This window comes from Nuphar pumila, chromosome 8, assembly GCF_984573655.1.
Source record: "Nuphar pumila chromosome 8, dmNupPumi1.hap1.1, whole genome shotgun sequence".
Taxonomy (NCBI): Eukaryota; Viridiplantae; Streptophyta; class Magnoliopsida; order Nymphaeales; family Nymphaeaceae; genus Nuphar; species Nuphar pumila.
In genome coordinates this window covers 126,984,878-126,990,368 of record NC_143256.1, presented here as the reverse complement: position 1 = coordinate 126,990,368, position 5,491 = coordinate 126,984,878, and the positions used below count along the sequence as shown (strand labels likewise).

General features: G+C 40.4%; 1 non-coding gene and 1 pseudogene across 1 annotated transcript; both read right to left on the bottom strand.

Moving 5' to 3' along the window:
* Positions 1–670: 670 nt before the first annotated feature.
* On the bottom strand, positions 671–2,263 carry LOC149830698 (putative pentatricopeptide repeat-containing protein At3g01580 pseudogene; annotated as a pseudogene).
* Positions 2,264–3,641: 1,378 nt separating this feature from the next.
* On the bottom strand, positions 3,642–3,712 carry TRNAG-GCC (transfer RNA glycine (anticodon GCC)). The gene has a single exon. It is a non-coding gene; the product is annotated as a tRNA-Gly (tRNA).
* Between the last annotated feature and the right edge of the window lie 1,779 nt (positions 3,713–5,491).

Genomic DNA, 5,491 nt, shown 5'->3' with positions numbered 1-5,491 from the left:
GAATGTGAAGGTGCATTGTATGTCACTGACAGTAAATAAACTATCTACATCATATCTGTAGGGTTTGATCCACAAAAACATTCAATAAAGGTGCATATTTGTAGGTGCATGGTTTGCCTTCTCAATTTAGTGTTCAACATGGCGGCTTGATTATCATGAACACACTTGGATGAAGTTGTTTCGATACAAAACATGGTTTTCCGAATGTGAAGGTGCATTGTATGTCATTGATAGTAAATAAACTATCTACATCATATCTGTAGGTTTGATCCACAAAAACATTCAATAAAATGTTAAAAAAATATGTACACTCGACTGTAGCAACTACCAAATATATATTCTCACAAGACTACATGCAGCCCAATAATTAAGTGTCACTGTGGCTTACTCATGGCAGAAATGGACGCTTCCCATTATGATTATCATGCAAGGTGCTGATTGCTGTATCATTATGGCTTAAGCTTCTCTACAGAAGCACAGATTTCTGTCCTTGAACCATTACTGCAAGGAGAGCAGATCAGGTCATATTGTATATAATCCATTTATCAGTTATGTTCAATCCCTACTGCACATATCACTTGATGGACATGTGCATGGGCCCCACTCACAATTCCCCAGTGAGATGACTGTTCCCAATCGAGATGTGCAGTGGGGACTGAATATGACTCGGTTATATACAATATGACCTGATCTGCTTACTATGATCTGTTGTATCAAGCTCTTTAACCTTTAATGTACTTAATTGAGAACACTCAGGATGATATGCATCTTCAAGAACAAACGCATGAATATCCCCACCGACTTCAATCAAGCTACAACCAGGGTCTTTCTTTATACCTTTTAATCTCACTAAGTTTTGAGTCATCTCAACTTGATCCCAATTCCCCAAACCAGCATACCAGTTGGATAACAGAACATAATATCCAGCATCGCTTGGGTCCAGCTCAAAAATCCTCCTGGAAATAACAGCACCAATGACTGTTTCATCATGGATTTTACAGGCACTGAGAAGAGCACCTAAAACGCTCATGTCTGGCTCAAAAGGCATGTTATTTAACAGCTTATATGCATCATGTAAACGGCCTGCTCGGCCAAGGAGATCAACTAGGCAAGCATAATGCTGCATATTAGGTACCAAAATTGATTCTTTCACCATGTTCTGAAAGAGTTGAAGACCCTGGTCCACCAGCCCTGCATGGCTGCAGGCAGACAAGATGGACGCAAAGGTGGAGTTGTTTGGTTGAAAACCTAAGCTCTTCATTTGCCAAAACAGGCCAACTGCTTCATTCCCACAACCATTTATTCCACAGCCCGTAATCAGGGCATTCCAGCAAATGATATCCTTTACATCCATCTCGTCAAAGAAGTTTTTTGCACTCACCAAGCTTCCACATTTTGAATACATGTCTATCAGTGCGGTTCCAACAGAAGTATCAAGTTCTAAACCAGTCTTCATCATCAATCCATGAAGGCATTTCCCTCGCCACAGAGCTCCCAATCGACTGCATAAAGAAAGATAGTCTATTAGAGAAACTGAATCCAAAGAAATACCAGCTGCCATCATTTGATTGAAGAGTTCTACAGCTTTACTTCCATTTCCAAGTTGAGCAAAACTTGAGATCATTATTGACCAAGAAACAGCATCTTTACATGGTAACCAATCAAAAACTTGAAATGCATCACCTATAAGCCCACTTTTCGCATACATATCCATCAAGAGAGTACCCGCATGAACACTTTTCTCAAATCCACATCTAATAACATGACCATGAATAAGAGTTCCCTGTATAAGACACCCCGTCTCTGCACAACTGCCCAACAAACTCGACATGGTAAAACCATCAACCATTAATCTAATACGTTTCATCTTCTTAAACATTTCCATCGCTCCTTCAAGATCACCAACTTCAACATAACCATTGATCATTGCATTCCAAGAAACCACGTTTCTTTCAGACATTCTATCGAACACTTTGTGCGCATCATCATGACTACCACCTTTGACATACATATCCAAAATTGCAGTCTCTACATAGACATTGACCTTGAAACCTTGCACAATCATATAACCATGAACTGATCTCCCAGCCAGGAGCAGGCCCAAACCGGAGCAGGCAGGCAGAACACTCACAACAGTAACCGAATTTGGCGAGACGCCTGCAACCATCATCTCACGAAAAAGGATGACTGAATCAAACTGGTATCCATGTTTCCAGTAACCATTCACCATAATGGTCCAGGACACCACATTCTTGTATGGCATCCTTCGGAAGATCTCCTCTGCGGTTCTTGAATCCCTACATGAGAGGTATGCATAAAGCAACCTGTTCGACAGGAAGACGTTGCATTGAAGACCAGACGTGATGATATTGGCATGAGTCTGGCGAAGAGGCTTGAGTTCTTTGTTCTCATGGAGGATGGAAGCGAATGAGGGCGAATAAGGGTTCTGGAATGATTGGACGAGATGGGGTTTCCTTTGGTGAAGGGAAGAGAGGCGGGAAACGAGGAATATGCAACTCAGAAGATGGGTTTCTTTCTTTGGACGTAAATGGTGAAGAAAGCCAAGAAGAGCGTTTGAATGAAGAGGTAGCATCAATAGTCAGAGATACAGATTTTTGAATTTAACGGTCGGTGACTTGGTGGTTCAAGTTCACTTTTCCGGCCATCGGGAATAATGTACCGAAGGCCTCTTGACGTATCCCAAATTTACAAGAGGCCAGCCAGCACTTGGGTTATTACTAGGGGTGTCAACGGGTCGGGTCGGGTCGGGTCGGCTTGGGTCGGGTTAGACCCAGATGGAATCAAATTTGGACCAGGTTTTTGGGTATGATATTATATCCGAATCAGGGACTAATTGGGTCTATTGTAATAGAAATCATATCCGGACCCGATAAGAACTACATGAATCAGACTCTGACCATACCGGGTAAAATAATATTTTTGATCATTTTTACATTGAAAATTTGTGGGTCTTAATCAGATCTACGGGTGTGCATTAATTAGTGGGACTCACCATGACAACACAAACAGCGGAAACCACCGTTTCTGCGGAAACCCACCGTTGCAAAGGATGTCACTCGTAGGTTTCGAACTTGTGATGAGGATCTGAGTCTGTCACGGATCAATAGGTTGTGACAAACAAAAACACTTCGGTTACCAAACTCTCTATGTTCTTCAACCAGTCTTGCCTTGCCTAACCTGTGAGGCTTAATTGAGTGGAATATAATATAAATGTAAAAACTGAAATAGAAATCATATCCGGACCCGATAAGAACTACATGAATCAGACTCTGACCATACCGGGTAAAATAATATTTTTGATCATTTTTACATTGAAAATTTGTGGGTCTTAATCAGATCTACGGGTGTGCATTAATTAGTGGGACTCACCATGACAACACAAACAGCGGAAACCACCGTTTCTGCGGAAACCCACCGTTGCAAAGGATGTCACTCGTAGGTTTCGAACTTGTGATGAGGATCTGAGTCTGTCACGGATCAATAGGTTGTGACAAACAAAAACACTTCGGTTACCAAACTCTCTATGTTCTTCAACCAGTCTTGCCTTGCCTAACCTGTGAGGCTTAATTGAGTGGAATATAATATAAATGTAAAAACTGAAATAGAAATCTAAAAATGAATGCACCAGCCGGGAATCGAACCCGGGTCTGTACCGTGGCAGGGTACTATTCTACCACTAGACCACTGGTGCTTTTGTTGACATATAAGCCAACATTAAATTAGAAATCCTAATACAATTACGACTGAGGCGTCTGAGGACGGTCGCAAGCACAATAAAGCGCTCATGTCACAATCCTAATGTACAGTATTACTATTACCTCGTGAGTCGTGACAGATATCATAATAATTTCGGAAATATGAACAGAGCAGGGCATGTTTGAGCTTGTCTGAACTTTATCAAGCTATTAACCATCTCATATAATTTTGGCTTGATACAATTTAAGTAACTCTATTGCTTTTAAGTATATGTATCAAAGTATCTCGTATCAAGCTATTAACTCTATTGCTTTCAAGTAATATAGTTTACACAAGATTATTATCATATTATTATATATGCACATTTAACTATTTTAATTTGTAAGTAGGTTTATGAAAATGTATACTTCGCGTCAATTTCTTTAAAACATGTACATATATTTTTAAGAAGCCAAACTTGTACTACCAAGGGGGGCTCCGCTCGTCTGGTAAGAGCAGTTAGTGCCCAGCTTTCTCTGTCGAAAAGGATAGAAACTTGTATCAAAGTATCTCATATAATTTTGGCTGAACTTTATCAAGCTATTAACCATCTCAATAAAGGATGACCAAGGGAAAATGGGTCTAAAATGTGGGAGTTAAATAGCAATAGAGTCAACAAAAATTCAGAAGGGACATCACCATTTTTTCTTTTAATTGAATCTTTCTTATCTGATGTTTTTAAGAGAGTTATACTTTGACAGTAGAGAGATCAAAGAGAAAAATCAGGGAGTAAAGAAAAAATAAAAGAGAGTCAAAATCTTGCAACGAGGAAGACAAAAAAGGAGGGTGAGAGGGGAAGAAAGAATATTTTTTGAAAGAGGAGAGGGGAAGAAAGAAGATGCAAGTGAGAACGAGGGAAGGTGAAAGAGAAGTGCAAAAGGGAGGAAGGGTTGGGCGTGAGAGGCATCGCCAAGGGTGGGGACTCCTCAATGGTGAAAGGAAATGGTATGCACAAAATCGTTTCCCGATGAGGGGTGGACAGAAAAAGATACCCTGCATTTTGGGTATTTCATAGAAACGAGATCCTCGTGAGAATGAGGATATAGTTTTTTGTGTTTGCTTGTTGGCATAGAAAATACACGTTTTCCTAGGGCTTTCTACATAAAACTTGTATTTTCTGTGACAAGCAAACGCTCCTAAGGGCCTGTTTGGAATCTGTAGCTGGGATGGGCGTTTATGCATTTGAAGAAGTAGCAACTGCCAGATCCTGGATTTGGCATTAGCTGCCAAATCCATGATTTAGTGTAAATACAAGGGTGAAAGGGCCTCACTTCCCATCCCAAATGCATAAACGTGGTATTCCAAACAGGACCACCAAATACATAAACGCCCATCCCAACTTCGAGATTCCAAACAGGCCCTTAAGCCTCATTAGTTTGGATTTAGTTATACCAATTTCTCAACTGAGGCCAAACAATGGACTTCCTGGACTGAGCGGTGCGTTCGGCCAATAAATTTTTTATGACGAATTTTCCCACCAAAACGGCATTAGGTCAATAACTGAAAGAACATGTTTGGACCAAGTGGTATATACACCATGGATGATGTGAAACAATACGTCCATAAAAGAGCAAGATCAGCATATATATGCCTTGTAAATGCGATAACCAGATCATTAGGAATTGCATTGTTCAATCAAATATTCTTGGTTCATGTGGTACATGTGTACCTCAGTGTGTGTGCGTGCATGCACATTCGTGTGAGTGCATGTGTGTTGTATCGATGTGTCAAAAAA